The following is an 8,773-nucleotide window of genomic DNA, read 5'->3' as shown; positions in this document are numbered from 1 at the left end:
CCAGATGGAACCCTAAGATTAATAACCCAAGGTCTTCCCCAATAGCCTAGACAATGGGCCATGTTCACATTATGTTCTCAAGACAAATGAAGGAGTCGGACTTTCTATTTTAGTTTCTTCACATATTTTGGTGGAAATTTGCCTTTTTTTTATTTATAGATTATCATTAATCAGATATATATTCAATAACTTGCAAATGATTTTTTACCAAATCTTCACACATTTGTAAGACTAATTACCCAAGATTTTCGCTAAGCCTGACAAAGGGCCATGTGCACATTATGTTCTCTAGATAAAAGAAAAAGTCGTGTCACAACCTACCCGTCTTGATTGGGGGAGAGAATGCATAGTGGCCCCGTTTGGTTCAGCTTTGGGAATGGGCTTTCGGCCTCGAAAGCCCCTTCCCAAAATGCTGAACCGTGGCCTAGCATTAGCCAAATAGCATTGGAATGTCCAAATGCTAACATTGGCCAAATGCTAGCATTTGGAATGCCGAAAGCCCAAAGCTGGTCCGGACCAGCTTTGGGCTTTCGGCATTCCACAAATGCTCAATCCAAATTTTTTGTCCCCAAACTACCATCACTTATTTTGGCTTATTCTGGTTTTGCCCCTGTTGGTACTGTTCATCTTCTTCGTGAGGTGGCCGGCGAGGGAGGCCGACGCTGGATCGGGTCGGCAAGAGGCCGGCGAGGTCACAAGACCTAGGCGACGGTCCGCCCGAGGTCACAAGACCTAGTAGCGGCAACGGCCGCTTGAGGTTCACGTAACCGCCCGGGCGCCTGCGACGCTGGGTTCTTGCGCTATCCGGGGCCTAGGCACCGGCCGCTAGAGGTCGCGCGACCCGGCGCCGGCCGCGAGATCGTGCAACCCAGTCTGGCCCCCGGGTCGCTTGGCCTCGGGCGACGACCGCCGGCGGCAAATTTAGCTTGTCGGGGGTCGCCGGCGCCAGATCTAGCTCGCCGGCGGTCGTAGGCCCTCGCCGGCGGCTGTAGGCCTTCGCCGACTCCGGTGAAGGGTAGGATAGGTTTTTTTTTTTAAATAAAAAAGATAATTCCCAAAGTCCTTTGGCAAAAAAAAAATTACCAAACACTACTTGGGCCAAGGTAGCTTTACAAATGGTTTTTTGCCAAACGCCACTTGCATTTCTCGAAGGGACTTTAACCTAAAGGTATTTGCATTTTCCCAGGTAGCATTTTAAAAGTTGAACCAAACGGGCCAAGTGTAGGCATAGGTCAAGAGGTATTTGTCGATGGACATGAACATCGCTTGGTTCATTTGAAGGACAAACCAAAAGGCTAATCTATCCAAGGACGGAGGCGCTCTGAAACCTCATACCTTGTGCGACATGGGTTTTTCTAATCTATGCATTCAATAGGAGTCGTCACTAGCCATAATCAAGAGTTGGCTAGAAGCCCTAATCGAGACGCGAGAGTGTCGTCTCCACACATGCGTAACTAGAGATTCTATGGATCGGGGACTTGATTGCACTATTCATCTAATTAGTGCCCTTTCAGTACCTAAACTTGATCAATTTGCTAACTAATGCATCAGGGCAACCTATCGAAGGTGTTAAAGTTCATCCTAATCATGCTAAAAGTGAAAAATAACAATCATATATTAAAAATGTGCAATCAAATAATCATAAAGAAAATAAGCAACCAACAACCTAACATTATCTCTAAAAAAGTAAGGCCAATCAAAAGCCCTATGGTAAAGCCTTAATGGCTTGTTCAATTTGTTAGCATAATATTTTAAGGTTTTCACATTTTTTCTATTTTTTTATGCTAAGTCTAGAATAAAATTAACACTAAAATCTAATGAAATTAACCCAAAAACTAATTTCTAAACCTTTCCTAATTTTTCTAAATTTTTCTGAATTTTTATTATTTTTTAATATAATTTTTTTATTTTAACAAAAAAAAAAGGGGACTTCGGAGCAGGTCGGGGGACCCGGTCTGATTCAATGCTCTGACCCGCCCGGATTATACTCTAATTTCCTATTTCTTTTATGATTTTTTTAATCCTTTGCTTTTCTATTTTTTCTTTTTTCTTTTTTTATTTTCTATTTTCCTTCTGGACGTCTTCTTCCCCCAAGGGCTCACCGAGAACTCCTCCTTCATGCCTTCACCGAGACTACGCCGCGCAGCCAACACCGACGACCGCCACCTGTTCTGAACCGTCGACTAACCCCGACCATGAAAATGAGTCGGCGAGCAAGAAGTCGATTCCCCGGCCCTCAAACTCACGGCCACCAGAAAACATTAAGCCTAAACAACCAGACATACACGAAATGGGATAGAAAATAACTAACGGGTGGTGGCAGCCTCGAACCGCAGGCATCACCGTTGACGAAAAGCCTTCCGACGGAGGGGAGATTCAAGCATGACCAACTCGGACGATGTGCGAATCGCGACAAAATCACATGAAAGACAAAGGAAACTTGAAGTCAGTGACCATATTAGAACAAAACATGCATATACCAAAGTTTTAGAGTGTCGGTTTTGCAAAAACAGATTCGGAGTTTCGTTTTGACATTTTGTTGAACAGGTAGTAGGCGGGATCGAATATGGATTTTAGACCGAGATTCAAAACGGTTTTTGGCTCAAACGTGATGTGTAAAGCTCTAAACAACCATATCTGGTCACCAGTTCATCTCAGTTTGCGTCGGAACGCCAAAAATTTACACGACCAGATTTGACACTCTAAAGCTTAAACGGTCTGGTTGAGACATTTGGTCAAACAGGTGGTAGGCGGCTAGGAAATGGAGCTACAGGGCCGATTTTAACGAGATTCATGGCCTTTTTTTGACATACGACGTTTAAAACGACTTGTTTGAATGCGAAACAAGTGTAAGCCTCCATTGACGGGGCCGGGCGACCACCGAGTAGGCTCGGTGTGCCCGGCGCCCGAGAGGCAGGGGAAGGGAGGCCGAAACAGAGCTGAATTAGACCGGGGCCTACCTGGTTCGTGGGGCTGTTTGGCGACGAATGGTGGCCGGTAGGTGGAGCCTTCAACGGGAACTATGGCGACTCAAACGGACCGAGGGCGAGCGAGCAAAAATCTCTTCTTTTGCCCCTTCTCTCTCGGCTCTGCCCTCTCCGTTCGTTCTCCCCCTCCGGCTCTTAAGGGCCACGGCAGGCGCGCATGGCTTCGTGCCACCGCCATCTGCCATGGCCGGCCTGATCCCGACCCGTGAATCACGCCGGTCTGCCCCCGCCTCTGCTCCGCGTCCTACCCCCTCTGTACGTACGGCCTGTCTTCTGTCTCCCCCGCTCCCTGCTTTCTGCCGACAAGCGAAGAAGACCAAGAGCCGCAAGGGGCTGGGCCGTAAAAGGCCAAAAAGAAATGGCTAGTGGGCCGGCCCAGCTGAGGAAAGAAAAGAAAAGAAAAGAAAATTAAGGGGCCGGGCAGAATCGGCCCGAGGTTTTTTCTTTAATATTTTTTTTAAAAAATTGAAATTTTAAAATAATGTAAAAGGAAAAATATGTTCTGATAGACCCTATTAATATAAATGCATCTAATATCTATGTGCCATGTAATTTAATGAAAATATTTTTATTTAGGAGTTAAAAATTAATTCATAATTTTTTATTCAATTAAACCCTAAATGAATAGACAAAATTAGGTGTCAACATCATGCGTCCTATTTTAGTTTGAGTCACTTTTCTTCTCACAAATTTGTCATTTCTTTTACAATATCGTTGGTCAAATGCAGATTCGTACTTAAATATAAAAGGGATATGTTCACTAGAAGTCCTAAAACTTATCGCGAAAGTGCAATTGAATCCTAAAACTTACAAAAAGTGTAATCAAGTCATAAAACTTATCAAATTGATTCAAACAAATCCTAAAGTTAACACCGTCAATTTATCTAAAGGAAAATGCTGATGTGGCATTTTTAAATGAATTCCTCCCTCTCGCTTCTCAATTTAGGGTTGTAGAGAGGCTGAGGAGTTGACAAAGGGAAGAATGAAAGCCACAGAACGAGATTTGATATAGGGTTATTAAGTTTTGGCAGTTCGGATTGGTTTATAAACTGAACCAAACCGAAAAGAATTCGAACTGGCAAAGAAAATGGTTGTTTTCTCATTATCCGAACCGAACCGAAAATGCACAAAATTTCGGTTCGGTTTCGGTTTCGGTTTGGTTTTTTGATTCGATTCTGACACCCCTACGGTTCACCAACACAGCTCGCCTCGGCTCTCGGCATTTCTCAGCTCGTTCCTTGGAACACTACGTACTCATCCTCCAATCCGCCATCTTTCATTATGGGTAGAAATTTAGATGAGTAGATGATGTTTTATTCTTGTTTAGTTGCTACCCTTGAGCCATTTGATTGCCTATGTTTGCGATTTGGCCAAATGAGTTTCGTTTTTCACTTATCTAGAACTGATTTCCTCTTAGGTGTTATATTGTGTCTTGTTATTCAATCCAATCTCGCTTCTTGTTATTCAATTCAATTTGATCGGGGATTATTAAACCTCGATGTCTTTTGGTTTGTTATCTAGGGCTTGCATTTACCATTTCCAAATTGGGCCCGTTTCAGGGCCGGAGTCCCTTGGGCTAAATATTAAATTTCATAAATAGTTGGGCCCACTATAAGAAAGTGATAAACTAGAAATTTGGAGAGGATTTAATGAGCTTTCCAACCATATAAATTTCATACTTTTTTAGTTTGGTTTGATAGGTCAAGTAGGCTTGCAAAGTTTTGATTTGGGAAAATTACCAAAACAGTCACAAGCCTCTTGTAATTGTGCCAATTTAGTCCTAAACATTTTGCATTTGTGCAAAATTAGTCCATCAGGCCAATTTTGGCCAGCCAGCGCTGACGTGGACGTCGAGCGGTCAACGCTAACGTAACAATTTTTTAAAATTATTTTAAATTTTTTTCGAATTTTTTATTTTATTTTTCCTTTCCTTCTTCCCCCTGACCCGATCGGCCAAGGGGAGGCTCACTCTCGCCGTCGTTGGGCGAGGTCAAGCTCGCCCATGGGTGAGCGAGCCTTGCCCAACTACGGCGAGGCGAAGCTCGCCATGGTTGGGCAAGCTCGACCTCGGCCACAACCATGGCGAGGCTCGACCTCGCGTTTAAGGAGCAGGTTGAGCTCGTCCGTCCATGGCGAGCTCTACCTTACGCCATTGGCGAGCCCTAGGCCAAAAAAAAAAAACAAAGAAAGGAAAAAAATTTGAAATATATTAAAAAATTGCCAGGTTGGCCGGCCACGTCGGTGTTGGCCAGCCGGCCAGCATCCACGTTAGTGCCGGCTAGTCAAAATTTGTCGGATGGACTGAATTGGCACAAATGCAAACGGTTTAGGACTGAATTGGCACAATTACAATATGTTTATGACTATTTTGGTAATTTTTCTGTTTTGATTTAGATGCAGGGTCAGTCTGACTTGTTGGGCTTAATGCTTAATTTTAAGAAAACGTGGGCTTTATCTCAACTCAATTTGGACTAAGGCCATAATTCAGTCTGACTAGTTGGGTTTAATCCCTAATTTTAAGAAAATGTGGGCTTTATCTCAAAAAGTTGTCAACGAGGAACTTAAAATAGTCATCCTAAGCTTTTTAATTATGTATGATTCACCAAATTTGAGCCACATTAGATTGGGCTAGGACTAAATCGCAAAAGCCGGTAAACTGAAGGTTAAGGCCTTAGTCCGAATTGGGTTGTAGATGTTGGTTGATAAGTTGAGCCCATTCCTTGTTCTTGCTTTGTGATGCTGGGCTCATGATCTGTGACGTTCCTTTACCATGTAGATTTTGGATTTGATTTTGACACAAAACCGATTTGATCGATTGTCTGAGATGCATGTGATTATCGGCGGGTCTCTAGCATTTAGTAGAGGGGCGCTTATATTGGAATCTTCAAATGGGTCAATGTGTTGTCATGAGAGTTGTGCACGGGCTATAGATTTCCATTTGATTAATGACATGTAATGGGGTAATCACAGTTGGGGAATGGGTTTGAGTGAATCGTCCATAGTAATCTCTTCCGTGCCAACCGCCGGAGATGCTTATGTGATGGTTCCATCGATGTCCATTTTTGAATGGTTGATTGATGAAGTGTTGATTTTTTATGTTGTTGATTATTCACTGTTATCTTTGGATGGCCTCGGTTGATCTAGGGGTCATTGGAATAGTTCTTACTTTCATAGGTCTTATTGTGTAGCTTGGGTAGTCTTGGATCTATCTATGAATAGACTTAGCTAAATAATTTCACTTAGATGTAGACTTAGTACTATGGCTTAGGAAATAAATTTTTGAAGCAAAAAATGATTGTCTTTTAGCTCAAATAAACTAGATAGGCATATGATCCTTTCCATGTGCTTTAGAATAGCTTGTCTTCAAATAGTTAATAGGATTATATAATCAAAACCCTCCTCGGTTAACTTAAGTAGATTAGCCTCTTTCTTATAAGGCTTGAATTCAATAAACAAGCTCATGAGGATCATGTCCAGTGGCTTAAAAACAAGGGCATATGATATTTTTTTACCCAACTCGTATCAGGTTCATATTCTCGCATTTTCATTTCATCGTTGTTTATTTCTTTCGCTTTATGTGACGTGTTGATTTCTCTATGATTCATTCCATGCTTTCATTTCTTCTAGTTTGTATCGATGTGTAGAGTTCACTCTCCAATCAACCCATACATGGGCACATAATAAAAAAACAAAAAAGACTTATACTTTAACATGACCGCATGAATCACTTAGGAGACAAACAAAACTATATTAGATACCGAAAGTGCACTAATTTAGAAATTAGTGTAACCAAGTCCTAAACCCTAAAATCTCTATAGAGTGTAACGGCCTCCCATTTTCCACTTGGCCCTCGGTGGGCTCCGATAGATTAGCAAGGACTCCCAAATAGGATAAGTTACTGAAGTAGTTGATGGATAACATTATCTTTTATTATTTTGCTGCTACCCTTACAATTTAAAATCTCGGTTAAAAAATTATTTTCGATTGAGAAAATATAGAAGATAGATGGAAGGGGGAATAGTTATGAATAAGAGAAAATAGGAGAAAAGTGTACTCTGACTAGTCTTAATTTGTTAACTAACCTATTAAGCCTGTTTGTTTACTGGAAATAAACTTTGCTAGAAAAAAAATTTCATAGGAAATTTTTTAGGGAAAAGGATTTCATTTCATATGTTTTTCAAGTTTGAGAAAGCCATTTTCTGACGTTTGTTTAAGGAAAATTATTAAACACGCATTTATGAAAATGTCTTGAATTTAATCTCAAAAACCTGAATTAGGGCTGAATCGTGGGCCCGGCCACAAGGGACCCTACACCAATCGCCATGGACCTCCCTGGTTCAGTCTCGGGGTCCCAAGCCCAAGCGTTGGGATCCAGCAGTATTTTAGAAAATGGTCAGTTTTCGTTGATTATGAAAATATTTTTCCTTTGATCATTTTCCTAAGCGATCCAAATGTTGAAAATGAGGAAAATGTTCTTCGACAATATATTTTTCATCCAAAAGAACATGCCTAAGTGTTCTCACCTTGATGGTATATTATGCTACTTGTTTATGTGGATGATATGATTATTACGAGCGATGATCAGACTAGCATTGCAAAACTCCAGCAATATCTCAATAAACATTTCGAATGAATCTTGGGCGACTCGGCTATTTTCTAGGCTTGGAAGTTGTGTTTGATGCTTCTGCTTATTATCTCTCCCAAACAAGATATGCCACTAACCTTATTTCTCGAGTTGGCCCCACTATTAATCAAATTGCTTCCACTCTCATTGAGTTGAATGCCAAACTCAATGACAAGGATGAAACTCTTCTTACGAATCCTACACTTTATCGGTAGCAGGTCGATGGTCTTATATATCTCACTATTACCTATCCTGACATCGCCTATGTTGTTCACATTGTTAATTAGTTCATTACCGTGCCTGGTATGACTCATTTTGCTGCAGTTTTTTGAATTTAATCTTTCACTTTTATGCTTATTCTATCTTGGAGTTGAAAGCTTATTCCGATGTTGACTGGGCTGGCAACTCTCAAGATCGTTGCACCACTACGGTCTACTGTTTCTTTTTGGGTGACTCGCTTATCTCATGGCGTAACAAGAAACATATCACTGTCGCATTATCTAGCACATAAGTAGAATATCAAGCTCTTGCTAATAGGACATCGGAATTACTATAGTTACGGTGGCTATTAGAAGACATGAGAGTGCATCATCACAGTGGAACAATTATTCATTATGACAACCGAAGTGTTATCCAAATTGCATATAATGTTGTTTTCCATTAAGCACATTGAAACAGATTGTCATTTCATCCGATATCACCTTTTCGTGACATTGTTCGACTTGTCTCTGTTTCATCTGTTGAACAAATTGCTGATGTTTTCACCAAAACACATTCACCTAGGCGTTTCTTGGATCTATTCTCCAAACTCAAGTTGAAATATTTCAAATCATCTTGAGTTTGTGGGGGACAAGGGCCTCATTGGCAAGCTGAAGGACCGCTGCAGGTGCTTCCGCCGCCTCAGCAACATTCCATCGTAGGCCCCGAGGGAGGTCTTCGGGAACTTTCTCTGCGAGGACGACGAGGAAGATGCAGATACAGAGAACCTTGGCTAAGCAAGGATCTGTTTCGCCGCTGTTCTTTTTTTTTTTTCTTTTGGCCAAGACGGAGTTTCATAGGTTTGACCGGCGGGTTTGTCCGTTAGATTTCATAGGTTCTTTTCCAAGCCAAGATGCTTAACTTCGAAGTCGTTGAAAGATGTCCGCGAAAAAACATGACCGTG

This window comes from Syzygium oleosum, unplaced genomic scaffold (assembly GCF_021117445.2).
Source record: "Syzygium oleosum isolate NSW1041296 unplaced genomic scaffold, Sole_v2.1 Sole_v2.49, whole genome shotgun sequence".
Lineage (NCBI taxonomy): Eukaryota > Viridiplantae > Streptophyta > Magnoliopsida > Myrtales > Myrtaceae > Syzygium > Syzygium oleosum.
The sequence above is the reverse complement of the archived record's forward strand: the minus strand, read 5'-3'. Positions refer to the sequence as shown.